At 44.5% G+C, this 22500-nt stretch overlaps 1 protein-coding gene across 20 annotated transcripts in view; it reads right to left on the reverse strand.

Annotated features, from left to right (window-relative positions):
• The window catches only part of LOC123760896 (CUGBP Elav-like family member 4), a 1099894-nt gene that overhangs the window by 959622 nt on the left and 117772 nt on the right, over positions 1-22500 (reverse strand). For 2 of the 20 annotated variants that reach the window (XM_069329196.1, XM_069329190.1), the window contains exon 1: positions 6578-6838. The exons of the other annotated variants lie outside the window; for them this stretch is intronic. The gene's annotated coding sequence lies outside the window, so the exon portion shown is untranslated. Of the gene's footprint in view, positions 1-6577; positions 6839-22500 lie in introns of those variants that run through there. 20 annotated transcript variants of the gene reach the window in all.

Consider the following 22500-nt stretch of genomic DNA (forward strand, 5'->3'; position numbering starts at 1 on the left):
GCGCTCCAGTGGATAAGGGAGTACCTAAACAATAGGAAGCAGAGAGTTACAGTGAGGGGTGAGACCTCAGACTGGCGTGAAGTCACCAGTGGAGTCCCACAGGGCTCTGTACTTGAACCTATCCTGTTTCTGATATACGTAAATGATCTCCCAGAGGGTATAGACTCATTCCTCTCAATGTTTGCTGACGACGCCAAAATTATGAGAAGGATTAAGACAGAGGAGGACAGCTTGAGGCTTCAAGAAGACCTGGACAAGCTGCAGGAATGGTCGAACAAATGGCTGTTAGAGTTTAATCCAAGCAAATGTAATGTAATAAAGATAGGGGTAGGAAGCAGCAGACCAGATACAAGGTATCACTTGGGAGATGAAATACTTCAAGAGTCCGAGAGAGAGAAAGACCTGGGGGTTGATATCACGTCAGACCTGTCCCCTGATGCTCATATCAAGAGGATAACAGCAGCAGCATATGCCAGGTTGGGTAACATAAGAACGGCCTTTAGAAACTTGTGTAAGGAATCTTTCAGAACATTATATACCACATATGTCAGACCAATCCTAGAGTATGCGGCACCAGCATGGAGTCCATATCTAGTCAAGCATAAGAGTAAAATGGAAAAGGTTCAAAAGTTTGCCACCAGACTAGTACCCGAGCTGAGAGGTATGAGCTACGAGGAGAGACTACGGGAATTAAACCTCACTTCGTTGGAAGACAGAAGAGTTAGGGGGGACATGATCACAACATACAAGATTCTCAGAGGAATTGATAGGGTAGATAAAGACAGGCTATTTACCACAAGGGGCACACGCACTAGGGGACACAGGTGATAATTGAGCGCCCAAATGAGCCATAGAGGCGTTAGAAAGAATTTTTTCAGTGTCAGAGTAGTAGACAAATGGAATGCATTAGGAAGTGATGTCGTGGAGGCTGACTCCATACACAGCTTCAAGTGTAGATATGATAGAGCCCAGTAGGCTCAGGAACCTGTGCATTAGTTGACCGACAGTTGAGAGGCGGGACCAAAGAGCCAGAGCTCAACCCCCGCAAGTACAACTAGGTAAGTACACAACACAACCTTTGTACCTAACAACCATTAAACAAGAATAACAGTTAAATTAGTCTGAAAACAAGTTTTCAGGTTACATTTTGAAGGTTCGAGGCTAAACTCTAAACTCCAGTCAAAATATGAGAATTTAAAAATTTTGCCCTGAAAGTTGGAGACAACGCGGTCCCGAGTTCAGCTCCGGCCACCGCCGCTCCATACCAGAGAAACTCTCCACGGTTCTCTATTCATAAACAAAACCTTTTTTTCAGATTTGGGAATGTTTAGAACTGCTGTTGTTTTTTGGTGTGTGTGTGTGTGTGTGTGTGTGTGTGTGTGTGTGTGTGTGTGTGTGTGTGTGTGTGTGTGTGTGTGTGTGTGTGTGTCCGTCCGTCCTCGCGGCCCGGTCCTCGACCAGGCCTCCACCCCCCCAGGAAGCAGCCCGTGACAGCTGACTAACACCCAGGTACCTATTTAACTGCTAGGTAACAGGAACATAGGGGTGAAAGAAACTCTGCCCATTGTTTCTCGCCGGCGCCTGGGATCGAACCCAGGACCACAGGATCACAAGTCCCGCGTGCTGTCCGCTCGGCCGACCGGCTCCCTATGGGACACGTCCTGGGATCAAATATTACATTAACTAGCAACAGATGCTCATGTTAATTCCCAATTTTTCTCACAGAACGAAAAACATTAAAAAGTTTATCATGTTAAGACTTACGAGTTATGAAGGTGATTAGGATGAAGGATGATTCATTAGAATCATAAGGATGATTAGGTGATTGATGAATGTGAAGATAATGAGGGAGACAAAGATAATGTGGATGAATGTGAAGATAATGAGGGTGACAAAGATAATGTGGATGAAATTTGATGATGAGTTGAGAATGATGAATATCATGATGATAATGACTAGAATAAGGATGATGATACTGCAATTAATTATGGTAGCAGTAGTAAAATTAACGGCGGTGATGAGTGGTTGTAATTTGTGATGATTGATGATTGTGTTTGTGATTGGTACTAATTTGTGATGATTGGTGGTGGTGGGTGGTGGGCCTGTTTTAATGATGAGTAATGATGACACTGACGTAATTATGGCCACACACACACACACACACACACACAGTGATGTGTGTGGAAGTGATGTGGTGGAGGCTGACTCCATACACAGTTTCAAGTGTAGATATGACAGAGCCCGATAGGCTCATGAATCTGTACACCTGTTGATTGACGGTTGAGAGGCGGGACCAAAGAGCCAGAGCTCAACCCCCGCAAACACAACTAGGTGAGTACAACTAGGTGAGTACGCACACACACGCACACACACGCGCGCGCACACGCGCGCACACACGCGCGCGCACACACGCGCGCGCACACACGCGCGCACACACACGCGCGCACACACACGCGCACACACACGCGCACACACACGCGCACACACACGCGCACACACACGCATGCACACACACACATTCTTCTTCTCTCTGAATATGTGGATTAATACACGGAAACGAATACTGAACAATCGATACGAATATGGGAGATGGGAGAGAAGATACGATATACGAATATGGGAGATGGGACAGAAGAAGATACGATATGCGAATGTGGGAGAGGAGATACGATAAGGAGAAACCAGAGAGCCGCAAATGAAAGTTTAATGAGAAATAATGAGACATACTAACACCCCCCCCCCACATTAACCCCCACCAACCCCCCTCACTCACCCCCATGAACCCCCCCACACCCCCACCAACCCCCTCACACCCCCAAACTCACCCCCACCAACTCACACACAGCGACAGAGAACACGAATCAATTTAATTTGGCGACGTCTCCTACTGAGAATAGTTGAGTAGTTAGCAATTTGGACCAATTAGAGAAGAGCAGGAGGGGCATGGCACAGGCTCCAGCGAATACGTTACTGAACCCTCGCCAATATTACACTCTCGCCAATATTACACCCTCGCCAATATTACACCCTCGCCAATATTACACTCTCGCCAATATATACGAAAATATTTGCCTACTGTTATTTTCACCCCTCGCTAATATTACACCTGCGCTAATGTTGCACCTGGGGCCCAATATGGCACCTATGGCAATGTTGCAATTTGGCGATATTACTTCCCCCCCCCCCCCCCCACCAATATTACACCGCGTAAATTTTACACGTCCCTCCCCCCCCCCCCCCACCACAGGTACAAATGTGCTTCTCGACAATGTCAATTGCCAATATTACCTCCCGCAAATATTGACTCTTTATAAGACTGACTTTTGCTAACACACACACGCGCGCGCAGAAACACACGCGCGCGCAGAAACACACGCCCGCGCAGAAACACACGCGCGCGCGCAGAAACACACGCGCGCGCAGAAACACACGCGCGCGCAGAAACACACGCGCGCGCAGAAACACGCGCGCGCGCAGAAACACGCGCGCGCGCGCAGAAACACGCGCGCGCGCAGAAACACACGCGCGCGCGCAGAAACACACGCGCGCGCGCAGAAAAGCGCGCGCGCGCAGACACACACGCGCGCGCGCGCGCACACACACACGCGCGCGCGCAGACACACACACGCGCGCGCGCAGACACACACACGCGCGCGCGCAGACACACACGCGCGCGCGCAGACACACACGCGCGCGCGCGCAGACACACACACGCGCGCGCGCAGACACACACACGGGGGCGCAGACACACACACGGGGGCGCAGACACACACACGGGGGCGCAGACACACACGGGGGCGCAGACACACACGGGGGCGCAGACACACACGGGGGCGCAGACACACACGGGGGCGCAGACACACACGGGGGCGCAGACACACACATATGTGCGCGCAGACGCGCGCGCGCGCAGACACGCAGACACGCACGCAGACACGCAGACACGCGCGCGCGCAGACACGCAGACACGCGCGCGCGCAAACACGCAGACACGCGCGCGCGCAAACACGCAGACACGCGCGCGCGCAAACACGCAGACACGCGCGCGCGCAGACACGCACGCAGACGCGCAGGCAGACACGCGCGCGCGCAGACACGCAGACACGCGCAGACGCGCGCGCAGACACGCGCGCAGACACGCAGACACGCGCGCAGACACGCGCGCAGACACGCAGACACGCGCGCGCGCAGACACGCAGACACGCGCGCGCAGACACGTAGACGCGCGCGCAGACACGCAGACACGCGCGCAGACACGCAGACGCGCGCGCAGACACGCAGACGCGCGCGCAGACACGCAGACGCGCGCGCAGACACGCAGACGCGCAGACACGCGCGCAGACGCGCAGACGCGCAGACACGCGCGCAGACACGCAGACGCGCAGACACGCGCGCGCGCAGACACGCAGACGCGCGCAGACACGCAGACACGCGCGCGCGCAGACACGCAGACACGCGCGCGCGCAGACACGCAGACACGCGCGCGCGCAGACACGCAGACACACACACACACACGTGTCTGTTTTCCACAGTAAATGATCCCGATTTTGCCGTATAATTTTTTGTTTAGTGATATTTCCCGTAACGACTCGTACACTCAGAGTTAGGTTCGGTAGTTAATTAATGATCAATCACCCTACTTGGCCGGGGGGGGGGGGGGGGGAGTCAGAACTGTCAAGGGAAGGAGAACTAACAAGGACAAAAAACGCAATTATGACCCGCCAAACACACACCGAAACGACGACGTTGGTACAACGTTCGAACAAGTTTTAACACCTCCTAACCACTTATAATAACCAATATAGCAAGTTGTAACAACGTTCTAATACGTCATAAATACGTTAAGCCAAGATGTAACAACTTTATTACAAGTTGTAACAAGCGGAAAATAGAGACAGTTTCGGTTTGTGTTTCCAGGGGACTATATAGCCCTGGGAAGGGGGTCAGGAAAACTCCTGTGCCAGGCAAGTCCGCTACGGGCTCACCATAGCCCGTGCTACTTGGAACTTGTTCCGAGTAGCTGAATCTATAACAACAACGTCAGGAAAAGGATTTGGGATGGAACTGGTGGGGGGGGGAGGTAAGGAATAGTGCCCTCAACCATTTGGACGGTCGGGGATTGAACGCCGACCTGTAGGAAGCAAGACCGCCGTCGCTCTACCGTCCAGTCCAAGTGTTTGGGCTGTCAAGGGGCTTCTGGTCTGAGTGAGTGCTAGCAGGGAAAGTTTTAAACACGATAACAGCTTGGAAAGTCTGATGGGAAAAAAGGAAGGGGGTTTAAATAGCAAACTTTGTGGGGGGGGGGGGGAGAGTGTTTTGAAGACGTATTCTCGAGATTACAGTGATAACAGAAAGATATAACAGTGACTAGAGTGGTGGCAGAGAGTGATAACAGAATGACTAGAGTGGTGGCAGAGAGTGATAACAGAGGCATAACAGAGGATAACATTGATAACAGAGTAATAACCTAAACTTCATCATCTAAATAGAGCGTAACAAGAGGTGAAGATAACGCTGCCGAATAACGTAATGTCTTATCAATAACGCTTCGAGTGATGAATCCCAATCTCCTATTCACCTAATTCCGAGCAACTGTATGATGATTCGTAAGGCTTAAAGTCTTAACTAATCATGACTTCCAGATCTTCTTCCGTCTAGATATAGTAATTGCACCATCCGTCAGCTGATATCTGCCCACTCCGTTATCATCACACTCGGACCAGAGGCTCTGGACCCAACATTTGTCAGCAGTAAACTGATCTGCCGATCTTGCAATAGTTGCAAGAATCTAAGTCGTTTTCCTGCAAATTTTTCATTTATCGTTTGACACTGTTCATCGTCCTATTTTTTTTAGTGCCGCTGGCACCAAGGACTGTCTTCAGACCAGGTCCATTTCTCTTGCCTCAGAGTACTCCTATCAACTTCTTCCTCAGGACAAACATGCAACCCATCGATACGCCAATAAAAGTGTTCCTCTATCTTGAGGTTATCTTGAGATGATTTCGGGGCTTTTTAGTCCCAGCGGCCCGGTCCTCGACCAGGCTTCCACCCCCAGGAAGTAGCCCGTGACAGCTAACTAACACCCAGGTACCTATTTTACTGCTACGTAACAGGGGCATAGAGTGAAAGAAACTCTGCCCATTGTTTCTCGCCGGCGCCTGGGATCGAACCCAGGACCACAAGTCCAGCGTGCTGTCCACTCGGCCGACCGGCTCTATAAACACATAACTGAAATAAATCACACACAATAAATGTTTCACTTGACATCTCCCTGCTTATCGAATGTCGTGAGTGTGGACTCCCCCGTTTGGGTTGGTCCATCCTCCGCCTTGCTGGCAGGCAGGCGGCGCCTCACTCTGGGAGCTGTCTCAGCCGCCAGCCGGTCAGTTGGCTCCAGGCGGTCGACGGGGGAGGACATGATGCTCGTCCCTCCAGCTGTCTCTCTCATCTCTATCCTCTTATTTAGGCTTTCTGCCTTATCAAAATATACCTAACATATCAATAGACACTTGCTACGATCGCTGGGCACACGATCAACTATATACAATCACTATTAAGTAGTTAAATTTGAGTTTACCACAATGAGGTCTCGTGCAGGGCGCTCTCCCTCTCGATGGCGGCGCCTCACCAAGGCGCTCCCACGGCTGCCCCGCAAAAAATGTCTCTGGGCGGCTTCACATCTCTTCTTGCCGTCCAGGACTTGAGCCCACACGTTCCCAGTTTGATTCCACAGCTGAAACGTCTGCACACTTCCTTCCTCGTGAAGGTATATCAACTAGGGAGTTCTGCTCTAACAGGAGCGCAACGGAGCGCGCGGCCTCCACTCACAACTTCTGGCGCTAAACTGGTCAAAGCCCTGCAGAAGCGAGCCTCACACCTCCAGCAAACTCTCCACTAATCATGTCAAGTCGTCTACTTACATTCTTGATCACTGCTCATACTCTTAAACTGTCTGTCAAATTTGACCACTTGTTTTATGTACACATCTTCATGTCCATATTTCTTTGACCTCTTAGTTAGGTCAGGTCTTGCAGAATAACTCTCAAAGTAGACTCGCTTTTCAGCTACCTGGGATCATAACACTGTTCACTCAAAATAGGATTTTTCTCAAATATAAATTAAATTTATAATTTAAAAAATTAACATTATTATATATTAGAATATTGTGCATATTTAAGCACTGGTTAAGATAGGTTAGGTGTTCAGGTTCTGTTGCCGATTATTTGTAGTACGTGGGTGAAGCATTTACAGCGTTGTGGTTCGAATAAAAGTCGTCAGTGAAGCGCGTGTTCCGGAAGTGTTCGGACGTCATCAGTTGTGAGTCGTGTGTAAACCGTTTTTCATTCATAAACAGGGGGAGGGTTTGGCGGGTGCATGGAATAGACTTCTGGGGCCAGATTCACGAAGCAGTTACGCAAGTACTTAGGAACGTATACACCTTCCCTCAATCTTTGACGGCTTTGGTTACATTTATTAAACAGTTTACAAGCATGAAAACTTGCCAATCAACTGTTGTTATTGTTATAAACAGCCTCCTGGTGCTTCGGAGCTCATTAACTGTTTAATAATTGTAAACAAAGCCGCCTGTTTTTTTTATATAGTTGATGAATAATAATTTTGAATAATTTTCAATTATTCACGATTAATTTTAAAGGGTGTTATAATATATTCATCCTAGTTGTTGAAGATATTATAATTTATTCAAATTTAGTTGAATAAACTGGACCAAGTAAACGGGAAGATTCTTTTAATATGGTGATGAGAGATTTGTTAAACAATATATCATATAACATACTAAACATTACATATTGAGCAAGTTGTGACCAACTGTGTTCACAACTTGTTATGTTATAGCACATATAACAAACAGGAAGCGAGTCACCGATTATAGTTCTTAAAGAAATTATAAAACTGGATAAGATGGATTTTGAATTTCTTGTAAATTAAATATACCAAATTATACTGATCAAAAATTAAAGGATTAATGAACCTTAACAGAAGGAAAATTAATATATATATATATATATATATATATATATATATATATATATATATATATATATAATCTATCAGTGTTCAGTGAGGATCCACAAGGTATTCTCTGAGTATTCATTATTTTCTTCTCCGAGGCTATGGGTCCCTACACTTGCACCAGAGGTGGTACCCATATATATATATATATATATATATATATATATATATATATATATATATATATATATATATATATATATATATATATATATATATTTTATTAAATATGACCGAAAAAGTAAGATTAATAATTCTAACACGAATTTTCTCAATCTTTCGTACATTATGCTTCACTATTGGAGGTAAATCAAAAATCACTTCTCCAAAATTCATTTTTATTTCTAGTCTGACGCGACACGGGCGCGTTTCGTAAAACTTATTACATTTTCAAAGACTTCACAAATACACAACTGATTAGAACTTGCGTTTCCCTGCGCTCCAATATAGAAGCATCAAGAAATATGGACCAATAGGCTTTCTACAAACACTTCTATTCAATATCCATTGTTTCGTGTTCTGTCTTGTGTTGATACTTTTAATACCCTATTAATATCCTCTAATGCCACATCATCCTTCCCACCTTACTCAAATGTAATGCCACATCACCCTTCCCACCTCACTCAAATGTAGATATAAAACCAGGGAAACGCAAGTTCTAATCAGTTGTGTATTTGTGAAGTCTTTGAAAATGTAATAAGTTTTACGAAACGCGCCCGTGTCGCGTCAGACTAGAAATAAAAATGAATTTTGGAGAAGTGATTTTTGATTTACCTCCAATAGTGAAGCGTAATGTACGAAAGATTGAGAAAATTCGTGTTAGAATTATTAATCTTACTTTTTCGGTCATATTTAATAAAATATGTCTACAGGAAAGACTGCTACCAATATATATATATATATATATATATATATATATATATATATATATATATATATATATATATATATATATATATATATATATATATATATATATATGTCGTACCTAATAGCCAGAACGCACTTCTCAGCCTACTATGCAAGGCCCGATTTGCCTAATAAGCCAAGTTTTCCTGAATTAATATATTTTCTCAATTTCTTTTCTTATGAAATGATAAAGCTACCCATTTCATTATGTACGAGGTCAATTTTTTTTTATTAGAGTTAAAATTAACGTAGATATATGACCGAACCTAACCAACCCTACCTAACCTAACCTAATCTATCTTTATAGGTTAGATTAGGTTAGGTAGCCGAAAAAGTTAGGTTAGGTAGGTTAGGTAGCCGAAAAACAATTAATTCATGAAAACTTGGCTTATTAGGCAAATCGGGCCTTGAATAGTTGGCTCAGAAGTGCGTTCTGGCTACTAGGTACGACATATATATATATATATATATATATATATATATATATATATATATATATATATATATATATATATATATATATATATATACACAAGCCTGAATGGTCCCCAGGCATATAAGCAACTGTAAACTCCGGTCGTGATGGTCGAGTGGTTAAGGTCTCCTGTACACCAGTTGCAGAGTGCTCCTGGCAGTATGGGTTCGAGTCACTTCTGGGGTGTGAGTTTTCAGTTATATTAAAAAGTTGTAATTTACCAAAACAGCAGAAGTCCACTTCAAAGAATTAATTTAAAAAAGAAATTGTAAAAGTCTACAGATATTACGAAGTCAGGATAGCAGGAAAGAAAGAAAAATTATCCCAAGAAGGATTTTCAGAAGCTATATTAAACAGAGATTAAGGAGAAGCCGGAGCCACTGAGAAATGAGAGATCAATTGACTGATACGAAAAACTTTAAGACAACCATTTATCAATTCATGAAATTTTGTTTTAAGAAAATGATGATAGAGAAATATAATCGCAGTGAACAATGCAGTAAATATAAAACTCACCGCGTCCACCAAAAACAGAAAATGTAGAAAAGAAATGTACAACAAAAATATATATTAAAACATTATCTACCACAAAAAATGTATACGTAAAACCATTATTTAAAAATATATATGAAAATATATATATATATATATATATATATATATATATATATATATATATATATATATATATATATATATATATATATATATATATATATATGTACAAAAAATATAAAGTGATACGTAAAAATATATATATCAAGCCAGATTTGATATTGAAAACGAGGCATTACACAAAGGTAAAAGATAGCAGGAAGTGCATATCTTCCCTACGTCAAATCTCCACCAATCAGATGATATCGACAGTCAAACTATATTTGATGTGAACAACGTCACTAAATAGATGTTCTATTACACAAACAGCCGAGGAAACCAGCCTTGAGAGACTCCTTACACGGATCCTGTAATTCACAGGATCCTGTAATTCACAGGAGCCTGTAATTCACAGGATCCTGTAATTCACAGGATCCTGTAATTCACAGGATCCTGTAATTCACAGGATCCTGTAATTCACAGGATCCTGTCATTCACAGGATCCTGTCATTCACAGGATCCTGTAATTCACAGGATCCTGTCATTCACAGGATCCTGTCATTCACAGGATCCTGTAATTCACAGGATCCTGTAATTCACAGGATCCTGTAATTCACAGGATCCTGTCATTCACAGGATCCTGTAATTCACAGGATCCTGTCATTCACAGGATCCTGTAATTCACAGGATCCTGTCATTCACAGGAGCCTGTCATTCACAGGATCCTGTAATTCACAGGATCCTGTAATTCACAGGATCCTGTAATTCACAGGATCCTGTAATTCACAGGATCCTGTCATTCACAGGATCCTGTCATTCACAGGAGCCTGTAATTCACAGGATCCTGTAATTCACAGGATCCTGTAATTCACAGGATCCTGTAATTCACAGGATCCTGTCATTCACAGGATCCTGTCATTCACAGGATCCTGTAATTCACAGGATCCTGTAATTCACAGGATCCTGTCATTCACAGGAGCCTGTAATTCACAGGATCCTGTCATTCACAGGATCCTGTCATTCACAGGATCCTGTAATTCACAGGATCCTGTAATTCACAGGATCCTGTAATTCACAGGATCCTGTCATTCACAGGATCCTGTAATTCACAGGAGCCTCCAACACAACAGCAATGTGACTATTATTAATTTTCTTTGGGATATTTTCCAATCTATCATTCAGCGCTTTCTACGCTTTAAGGGGGTTAAGTGAATCGTAGAGTGAAGTGCACTTCACACTTATAAATGTCTAGAGTTATCTTTGAAAGTGCTACTGATAAAGATAATGGCTCCAAAGAGCCTCCACTACGGGCTCGCCATAGTCCGTACTATTCAACAACATATGTTTACAAGAAAGACTGCCGCGTCCAAAGAGCCTCCACTACGGGCTCGCCATAGTCCGTGCTATTCAACAACATATGTTTACAAGAAAGACTGCCGCGTCCAAAGAGCCTCCACTACGGGCTCGCCATAGTCCGTGCTATTCAACAACATATGTTTACAAGAAAGACTGCCGCGTCCAAACAGCCTGGTTGACCAGAGCACCAACCAGGAGGCCTGGTCAGAGACCGGGCCGCAGAGACGTTGATTCCCGGTCAAGAAGTACAGGGAAATCCCTAGAAATTGAAACAAATTTTTCAACTAGATGAAACTTTGGCTAATGCAGCTTGATGTTGAGAAATGGTGGGGTTTGAGGGCTGGCTAGCCACATGATCTTTCACCTGGTGTCTCTACTCACCCACCAGGAAAACAGGTACTCGTGAGTTAAGAATTTGTTGAATGCATCAGGGGCAGGTCAGTAATAGGCCTAAGGAGACCTCTAAAAAAAGTATAGGATTTTATACCAAACAACGGAAATTTTAAACTAAAAAAACTGTCGCATTACACAATAGGCCTACTATGAGGTGCTTCCGGGGCTTAGCATCCCCGCGGCCCGGTCGTCGACTACCTACAGCAATTTAACGGATTATGTTGCTAAATTATAGCAGTTACCAGGTCTACACATATCAATTCAGTATTGGAAGGTGAAAGATAACAGGTGCTATGCTCAAGGGATAACACCTGTTATCTCAGGGATCTCTTGGATATCTCATCTCAGGGAAGCCAAGAAGATATCCATGTGTAAATATTTCTAACAAGATCAAAAGGAGACACAGATTCACAAAAAAAGACTTAGGCCTTATCATAGAATGACAAAAAAGCCTTACTCTTTGTCCTAAGATCACAAAAAACCTCAAACCCTGTCATAGGATAACAAAAAAGCCTCAGACCCTATCATAAAAAAATCCTTATATCTTATATAAGTATCTCCTTCCTTGCCTGTGATAGCTAAGATCATTTATCAGGGTTTTCTCTATACCTTCTTACTTGCCATATAGATAAGGAGACCCAGTTTTGGTCACCAAAATGGACATAAATTATCTTGAAATTAGGCAGAGAAGAATGACAAAAATTAAGGCTAATCACAGGCATTAAAAACCTTTCTTACGAAGAGAAATTAAATGCAAACATGATTTACATTTTGTAAGAAGCCTGGCCTCCAGCCAACCCCCTTCCTCCACTCCTGAGTGCTGAGCACCTACTCCTGAGTGCTGAGCACCCACCGGTGAGTATTGAGCACCCAGTCAGAGTTCTACAAGTCAATGAGCGGAAGTTCTGTGTGCGGTTCACCCCTTTCATTACCTCGGGTGAGCTCAACCGACCCGCAACACGGGTAGAGGGGGTGGAGGGGGAGGGGGGTTGAGAGAGAGAGAGAGAGAGAGAGAGAGAGAGAGAGAGAGAGAGAGAGAGAGAGAGAGAGAGAGAGAGAGAGACAGAGAGAGAGAGAGAGAGAGAGAGAGAGAGAGAGAGAGAGAGAGAGAGAGAGAGAGAGAGAGAGAGAGAGAGAGAGAGAGAGAGAGAGAGAGAGAGAGAGAGAGAGAGGAGAGAGAGAGAGAGAGAGAGAGTGAGAGAGAGAGAGAGAGAGAGAGAGAGAGAGAGAGAGAGAGAGAGAGAGAGAGAGAGAGAGAGAGAGAGGAAGAGAGAAAGACAGAGACAGAGAGAGAGAGACAGAAAGAGAGAGACAGAGACAGAGAGAGACAGAGAGAGACAGAGAGAGAGAGAGACAGAGAGACAGAGAGAGAGAGAGAGAGACAGAGAGACAGAGAGAGAGAGAGAGAGGAAGAGAGAAAGAGAGAGACAGAGAGAGAGACAGAAAGAGAGAGACAGAGACAGAGAGAGACAGAGAGAGAGACAGAAAGAGAGAGACAGAGACAGAGAGAGACAGAGAGAGAGAGACAGAGAGACACAGAGAGAGAGAGAGAGACAGAGAGACACAGAGAGAGAGAGAGACAGAGAGAGACAGAGAGAGAGAGAGACAGAGAGACAAAGAGAGAGAGAGAGAGACAGAGAGACAGAGAGAGAGAGAGAGAGAGAGAGAGAGAGAGAGAGAGAGAGAGAGAGAGAGACAGAGAGAGAGAGAGACAGAGACAGAGAGAGAGAGACAGAGAGACAGAGGGCTGCATTATCGAGTCCCACTCGACCCCTTCCACCCACCCCCCCCTCTCTCTCTCTACTGTTCTACCTTTTCCCTCAGTCCTTCACTCTGAATCACTTTTTTTCTTTCATATTCTCCCCCTTCCAGGCTTTTGTGCATTATTCCCCTCTCAATCCTTCCCCTTTTTCCCCACCCCCCCACTCCTGTATCCCCCACCTCTGAGCCTTCCTCAGCTCTCCCCTCACTCTTCTATCTCTACCTCATACCTCACACCTCATGCCTCACCTCATACCTCACCTCATGCCTCACCTCATACCTCACCTCATGCCTCACCTCATACCTCACCTCATGCCTCACCTCATACCTCACCTCATGCCTCACCTCATACCTCACCTCATACCTCAACCTCCTCATTCCTCACACACTGTTGTCTAGTACAGATTCCTGGCGGTTAACTTTATCTTCATTTCTGGCGTGTGTGTGTGTGTGTGTGTGTGTGTGTGTGTGTGTGTGTGTGTGTGTGTGTGTGTGTGTGTGTGTGTGTGTACTCACCTAGTTGTGTTTGCGGGGGTTGAGCTCTGGCTCTTTGGTCCCGCCTCTCAACCGTCAATCAACAGGTGTACAGATTCCTGAGCCTATCGGGCTCTGTCATATCTACACTTGAAACTGTGTATGGAGTCAGCCTCCACCACATCACCCCCTAATGCATTCCATTTGTCAACCACTCTGACACTAAAAAAGTTCTTTTTAATATCTCTGTGGCTCATTTGGGCGCTCAATTTCCACCTGTGTCCCCTTGTGTGTGTTCCCCTTGTGTGTGTGTGTGTGTGTGTGTGTGTGTGTGTGTGTGTGTGTGTGTGTGTGTGTGTGTGTATTCTCCTTCTAGTGTCTCTTATCCCTCACACTTCATTTTTTTTTGTTATAGATTTGCTGTTTCTTTCGTTTGAGCACTTCTTGGTTCCTCAATTTAATACATCTCACTCCTCTATCTACTATCCCTAGAGCTGCTCACGTCTCCTCTCCCTTCAGTCCCCCGTGTCGTCTACTTGCCGTCCCGTGTCTATCCTTCCCTTGCTACCTCTATCCCTCCTATCCCCCCCCCCTCCCTCCCTCCCCTCCACCATAATTACTAGCCATGTCATAAATCATATTCACACGGCTAAGGAGCCCTGCTGCTGCCGCTGCTGTCGCTGCTGCTGCTGCTGCTACTGCTGTCGCTGCTGCTGCTGCTGCTACTGCTGTCGCTGCTGCTGCTACTGCTGCTGTGTCGCTGTTGTTGTTTAAGATTCAGCTACTGGGAACTAAAAGTTACAAGTAGCACGGGCTATGGTGAGCCCGTGATGCTCCTGTGCGGGGCCGGCCATAATCAAGCCCCCCAGAACGGTCTTTCGGGGTAATATATATATATATATATATATATATATATATATATATATATATATATATATATATATATATATATATATATATATATATATATATATATATATATATATATATATATATATATATATATATATATATATATATATATATATCAATCATTTAACACGTATGGCACTTGGAGATATTAATAGGAGCTGCCTCGTATGGGCCAATAGGCCTTCTGCAGGTACCTTCTTTCTTATAATTCACTTATTTTTGGTGGTCAGGTGATCTGCCCAGGCGGATATAAAGGTCTGATCAGCAATCTTATCTTCATTCTACTTTGCTCTGATGAAGGCGAATTAGCCGAAAACGCGTTAAGCATTTTCTATTTTTCACATGTGGTTATTCTGCATACTTGGATCAGTGTTTTTGTGATCATTGTTGCATATATATATATATATATATATATATATATATATATATATATATATATATATATATATATATATATATATATATATATATATATATATATATATATATATACCGGGGAGCCGCTGGAGGCTCTGTGGTCGGTGGAGTCTATTGACGGACTTGACAGCTCGTCTCAACCCTGGCTGTCAACAGCAGTCAGGCCTGGGCGCCCGTGGAACATATCCACTCATGTTGTTATTGGCATTATTCACTGATTGTGAAGTGTAAAGTTATTCACGTTGAATAACATTTTGTGTTTACACGCAAAATTTTGTCTGTAACTCAAAAAATACACCAAACACACATTTTGGGTGTTTTTTTGGTCGATTAAAAAACCGAACACAGAATACTGTGTGGGGTTCTTAATTGCTCCAAATTATCCATTAGTAGCCACCTAACTACTACAAACAGGTAATTACCAGTAAACTAGGTAATACGTCATAATGTCTGGGGGAACGAGTGAGAGGGAGGGGGGGGGGCAAGGTCTAATTAGTGGTTTAGAGGAGTATGTGGTGGGGGGGGGGGGGAAGGGGGTGTTCTAAGTAGGTGTGGAGTAGGGCGATGTACTCGCTTAATAGTACTTGCTGTAGTTGAGCTTCGGCTCTTGGGTCAGGCCTCTCAAAATTCACTTATCGGGTGAAGCTTATCTCTCATCCACCTTTTGAAGCTGTATGATGTGAAGCTATGCCTCATATGTTTGTGTAGATCTGTAGTATGCTATTTTATTGACTCAGGTGTTCTGGACGACATCCTAACAATTTACCCAAAATTTGCTTGTCCATTTTAAAGAATGAAGAACAATTTCTATTTATATTCTAAGCTGTATCACTTATGAACCCATCCCTGCCCTTGTGTGGCAGTGCACAATAGAAAGTTGTTTTCACATATCCACACATTAAAACATTGATTGTAACCATGATATATATGTGCTTCAGCCTACAGTTTAGACCTATTGTCTTGTGTATGACCCTCTGTCCTGCGTGACAGTGAATACTAGCATTAACCTCAATTTAATAAGACTATCAAAATCCTCAGATTAGGCAAAATTGTAATTAATTTTGTCAATAAAGATGTTAATCTTTATTGACATATTATTTATTGAGTTAACCTATAAGTATGCATCAGAGAGGGTTCTGGGAGTTCTACTTCTCCCCAAGCCCGACTTGTGAGAGCTTGGTCCAACAGACTGTTGCTGCTTGGAGCGGCCCGCAGGCCCCCACATCCCCTAGCGCAATAACGCGGCTAAATTATCCTAAAAACACGTCTACTTTTGTTCCAAGAAAAAGTGATAACGTCTTACTTTTGTTCTAACAATATTTCTGGTTTCCGTTATCTTGAGATGATTTCGGGGCTTAGCGCCCCCCACGGCCCGGTTCTCGACCACGCCTAGGTTGAGTTTGCATTCTATTTCCTTGCTACTCTTTAGATCCTTAGATTGTGTGGATTAATGAGCTGTGATGGTGATTGTTAACAGTCATGTCAACACTCATGTCATTAGTCATGTCAACACTCATGTCATTTGTCATGTCAACACTCATGTCATTAGTCATGTCAACACTCATGTCATTAGTCATGTCAACACTCATGTCATTAGTCATGTCAACACTCATGTCATTAGTCATGTCAACACTCATGTCATTAGTCATGTCAACACTCATGTCATTAGTCATGTCAACACTCATGTCATTAGTCATGTCAACACTCATGTCATTAGTCATGTCAACACTAATGTCATTAGTCATGTCAACACTCATGTCATTAGTCATGTCAACACTCATGTCATTAGTCATGTATCTGTCTTCTAAAAGGGTTCTGAACCCCCCCACGGTATCACTACATTGTCTTTATTTGTTTGTTTATGTGTTTTTAATTGGGTTACCCTCTTCCCATCTCCCCAACCACTTGAGCTGGACGGTAGAGCGACGGTCTGGCTTCATGCAGGTCGGCGTTCAATCCCCGACCGTCCACAAGTGGTTGGGTACCATTCCTTTCCTCCCCCCCCGCCGTCCCATCCCAAATCCTTATCCTCACCCGTTCCAAGTGCTATATAGTCTTAATGGCTTGGCGCTTTCCCGCGATAGTTCACTTTCCGTCTTCCCATCTCTCTTTCCCCCCCATTCCATGTTACCCTTCCATATTTCCCTGTCCCTACCTCCCGTTGATGCCTCCAAACCTCCCCTTCCTTCTTTCCCTTCACTTGGTTACTCTCACATTTCCCCCTTCCCTACTCCCCTTCCTTGCCTTGTGCACTGAGAGACAATTCACTAACCCCCCCCCCCTCCCTCCCTTCCTTTCCTAGCTTCCATCCCTTTCCACTCTGTCCACCCTCTGAGGAAAGACCTTAACATTGCACCGTCCTCTTCTATCCCTTCTCCTCCCCTCCACTCAAAACCTCTCCCTCTACCTCTCCCACTCTCCCTCCCACACCCTAATCTCCCTTCTCACTTTCCCTCCCTTCTCTCCTTCTTCCTTGTCCCCCTCTCCTGACTCCTCTCTTTCCCTCTACCCTCCTCTCCTCTCATCTATTCGTTCAACCATCTATTCCTTTTTAACTGTGTTAGATTCTCACTTTAATGTTTATTCACCTTGTTTTCTTTTTATTTCCATTTCTCCTTATCTTCTTTCCTCGTCTGTCTCGCTTTCACTATCTGCCCGTGTGTGTGTGTGTGTGTGTGTGTGTGTGTGTGTGTGTGGGGGTGTGTGTGTGTGTGTGTGTGTGTGTGTGTGTGTGTGTGTGTGTGTGTGTGTGTGTGTGTGTGTGTGTGTGTGTGTGTGTGTGTGTGGGGAACACCTAGCAGTAGACATCTATCAGTCTCAGGAGACTATAGAGTTGTGCTCTGGTTGTCGGTCTGGAGTGGCCTCTCCAGGGCGCAAAGCCACGGTAGGTTGATACGGGGGAGAGAAGCTGTTACCCATGCAGCAGGTCCTCTCTCTCTCTCTCCACGGCGCCGAAAGTCTCCAATGGAAAGACAAACGCCAATACGATTGGTTCCTGACAAGAGATCGTCACAGCCCTCTTTCACCCGAGGCCCGCTTCCTTCCATGACAGATGGAAGAGTACTAATTATCAATTACAGCAATTATAAAAATAATTATAATAATAATATAACTAATTTATAATTTTTACTCTTCCTTCTGTTTGGTCTTGAAGGAAGTCGGCCTCGGGTGAAAGAGGTTTATATATATATATATATATATATATATATATATATATATATATATATATATATATATATATATTAGTATATTTTGGTAGCAGTCTTTCCTGTAGACATATATTATTAAATATGACCGAAAAAGTAAGATTAATAATTCTAACACGAATTTTCTCAATCTTTCGTACATTTCTTTTACCTGCTGGTGGTAATTCAAAAATCAATTCTGCAAAATTCATTTTTATTTTTTAAAATTTTATTCATCTTACTTTTTCGGTCATATTTAATAATATATATATATATATATATATATATATATATATATATATATATATATATATATATATATATGTCGTACCTAGTAGCCAGAACTCACTTCTCAGCCTACTATTCAAGGCCCGATTTGCCTAATAAGCCAAGTTTTCCTGAATTAATATATTTACTATAATTTTTTTCTTATGAAATGATAAAGCAACCCTTTTCTCTATGTATGAGGTCAATTTTTTTTTATTGGAGTTAAAATTAACGTAGATATATGACCGAAACTAACCAACCCTACCTAACCTAACCTAACCTATATTTATAGGTAAGGTTAGGTTAGGTAGCCAAAAAAAGCTAGGTTAGGTTAGGTTAGGTAGGTTAGGTAGTCGAAAAACAATTAATTCATGAAAACTTGGTTTATTAAGCAAATCGGGCCTTGCATAATAAGCTGAGAAGTGCATTCTGGCTACTAGGTACGACATATATATATATATATATATATATATATATATATATATATATATATATATATATATAAAGTGCACAAACGCTGCAGCAACTAGCCTGGGGGCAACATGAAAACAAAAATAACATCTGACTCTCGAAATGTAAACAAACTCCCACCATTTTTCTACACTGGAGGGGGGGGGGGGGGGAGGGGGGCGGAGGAGGGGGGGGGGAGGGGGGGCGGAGGAGGGGAATTAATGCAAAATCACAATTAAAAGGGCCATCATTTCCAGATAGCTGGCAACAAATTGGTCAGCAGTAAACGACCTGAGGGCAGTAGAGGGGGAGAGGCAGAGAGGGAGAGGGCGGAGAGAGAGAGCGATACAGAGAGAGAGAGATACACAGAGAGAGAGATACAGAGAGAGAGAGATACACAGAGAGAGAGATACAGAGAGAGAGAGAGATACACACAGAGAGACAGAGATAGAGAGACACAGAGAGACAGAGAGAGAGAGAGAGAGATACACAGAGAGAGAGACAGAGAGAGAGATACAGAGAGAGAGATACAGAGAGAGAGAGATACACACAGAGAGACAGAGAGAGAGAGAGATACACAGAGAGAGACAGAGAGAGAGATACACAGAGAGAGACACAGAGAGAGAGACACAGAGAGACAGAGAGAGAGAGAGAGAGATACACAGAGAGACAGAGAGAGAGCCAGCCTGCCCTCCCTGACTGCTCCACGCGATAGTAGCTCTAACACCGAGACTAAATAAGATATATTTTATTCACACGTCATCAAGGGATGTTGAGTATAGCGACCCTTATAACAGCGAATATTGACTTTAGCGCATCGAGTCCATAGGGTTCACAATCGCCCGTTATCACACTGTCAGGATGAGGGCAAGAGTGGTTTAAAGCACTTCAAGCCCCCCTATTATGACCCGAATGCTGGATGTACACACAACTTGTATAGTATTAGTTGTGTAGGTACGAAAAAGCGGCGGGGCTTGCACGGGTAAATGTTGCACAGAGGTATATTGCTCTGCAATCTCAGTAATGGTCGGTCTAACGTCAATAAATTGTTGAAACCAAATAAGTATATGCATCACAATTATGTATTTTTTAATCAGTCACGGGAAGTGCATTTCAGCGATCTGAATTACACTGTTGTAACAGTGATGACTACTAGCACGCAGTACACACACACGCACGCACACACACACACACACACACACACACACACACACACACACACACACACACACACACACACACACACACACACACACACACACACACACACACGCACACACACAGTAGATCTGATAGAGCCCAGTAGGCTCAGGAATCTGTACATCAGTTAATTGACGGTTGAGAGGCGGGACCAAAGAGCCAGAGCTCGACGCCCACAAGCACAACTACGTGAATACAACTTGGTGAGTACACATACGCACGCACACACACACACACACACACACACACACACACACACACACACACACACACACACACACACACACACACACACACACACACACACACACACACACACACACACACACACACACACACACACACACACACACACGAGCGAAACTAAGTCTAAATAAACAACAAACAAGTGATAAAATTAAGCCAAACAAGATCACGTAGATAAAACATGAAGTACAAAGGAGACCAAACAAACCACACAAAGAACCAGCAAGAGGAGACACAACCACCACAACCACCACAACCACCATCCTCGGAGCTCACAGATAACGCTCAGTAACTTGCAGCAGCAAAATGTAAACAGATCCATCCTGCTTTCTCAAACTCTTCTCCTTCCATCTCCACCCCTGCCATCTCTACTCCCTTCCCCCCTAATACACTCTCTGGCTACTAGAGTCATTTTGTTTTCGGCGGAGGGGGTTGGGGGGTTGAGGGGTTGAAGATTAAGAGGTACAAGTGAGGTGGTAAAGTTTAGAAATGGGAAATATATGATGAGTTATGGGAGCTGGCGGGCAGCCCTGTCCGCCTTGCTGACACGATGTGTGTGGGTGTGGTGGCTAAGCTGGCTGGCTGGCTTGTTAGGGAACGGTGAGTTATAAGCTCTTGGGTCACCAGCTGTGGGAGTGGGGCGTCTCATCTTGGGCCACCAGCTGTGGGAGCGGGGCGTCTCATCTTGGGTCACCAGCTGTGGGAGCGGGGCGTCTCATCTTGGGTCACCAGCTGTGGGAGCGGGGTGTCTCATCTTGGGCCACCAGCTGTGGGAGTGGGGCGTCTCATCTTGGGTCACCAGCTGTGGGAGCGGGGCGTCTCATCTTGGGCCACCAGCTGTGGGAGTGGGGCGTCTCATCTTGGGCCACCAGCTGTGGGAGTGGGGCGTCTCATCTTGGGCCACCAGCTGTGGGAGTGGGGCGTCTCATCTTGGGCCACCAGCTGTGGGAGTGGGGCGTCTCATCTTGGGCCACCAGCTGTGGGAGTGGGGCGTCTCATCTTGGGCCACCAGCTGTGGGAGCGGGGTGTCTTATCTTGGGCCACCAGCTGTGGGAGCGGGGTGTCTCATCTTGGGCCACCAGCTGTGGGAGCGGGGCGTCTCATCTTGGGCCACCAGCTGTGGGAGTGGGGCGTCTCATCTTGGGCCACCAGCTGTGGGAGCGGGGCGTCTCATCTTGGAGTAATCTTTCTAACATTGGCTCCTCTAACATAACGAAGGTGTTCCACACCCTGATGGCTTGGTGCTGCAGTCTGATGTTTAGTGGCTGTGTGTTCAGGAGTTCATGGAGCTCCTAGGTTGTCTGATCATATGGTGGACGGTATTTTGCAGCTCTTCTTAAGTGCCTTATTTAGCACTGCTTGAAGTGTTTGCATCTTTTCTTTAAGGTGTGTAGTGGTATTGGAGGACATTAAAGATGAGGTCTAACTAGAGCCATATATTCGTCTCAGGCTTCGGAAACTCTTCAGCTTCCATATGGCTGTTTTTGCTGTGTTTATTCTGTGTTTTATATTATTTTTTTGTTATTCTTGCTCTGGAACTGGAACTCTTGTGTCCCAGTCTTCTACCTACTTCCATATGATGGATAGTGTGAATGTCAAGAGTAACGAGGTTTGTGTTCTTTTCTGCAATGTGAATTATCTGGAAAGGTCAAATTTCCTCTATTAAACCTCTTTTTACTCGTGATACCTGGTTGACACCTGGTTGATACCTGATTGATACCTGGTTGATACCTGGTTGACACCTGGTTGATACCTGATTGATACCTGGTTGACACCTGGTTGATACCTGATTGATACCTGGTTGATACCTGGTTGACACCTGGTTGATAC

The sequence above is a fragment of the Procambarus clarkii genome, chromosome 3 (genome assembly GCF_040958095.1).
Source record: "Procambarus clarkii isolate CNS0578487 chromosome 3, FALCON_Pclarkii_2.0, whole genome shotgun sequence".
Classification (NCBI taxonomy): Eukaryota; Metazoa; Arthropoda; class Malacostraca; order Decapoda; family Cambaridae; genus Procambarus; species Procambarus clarkii.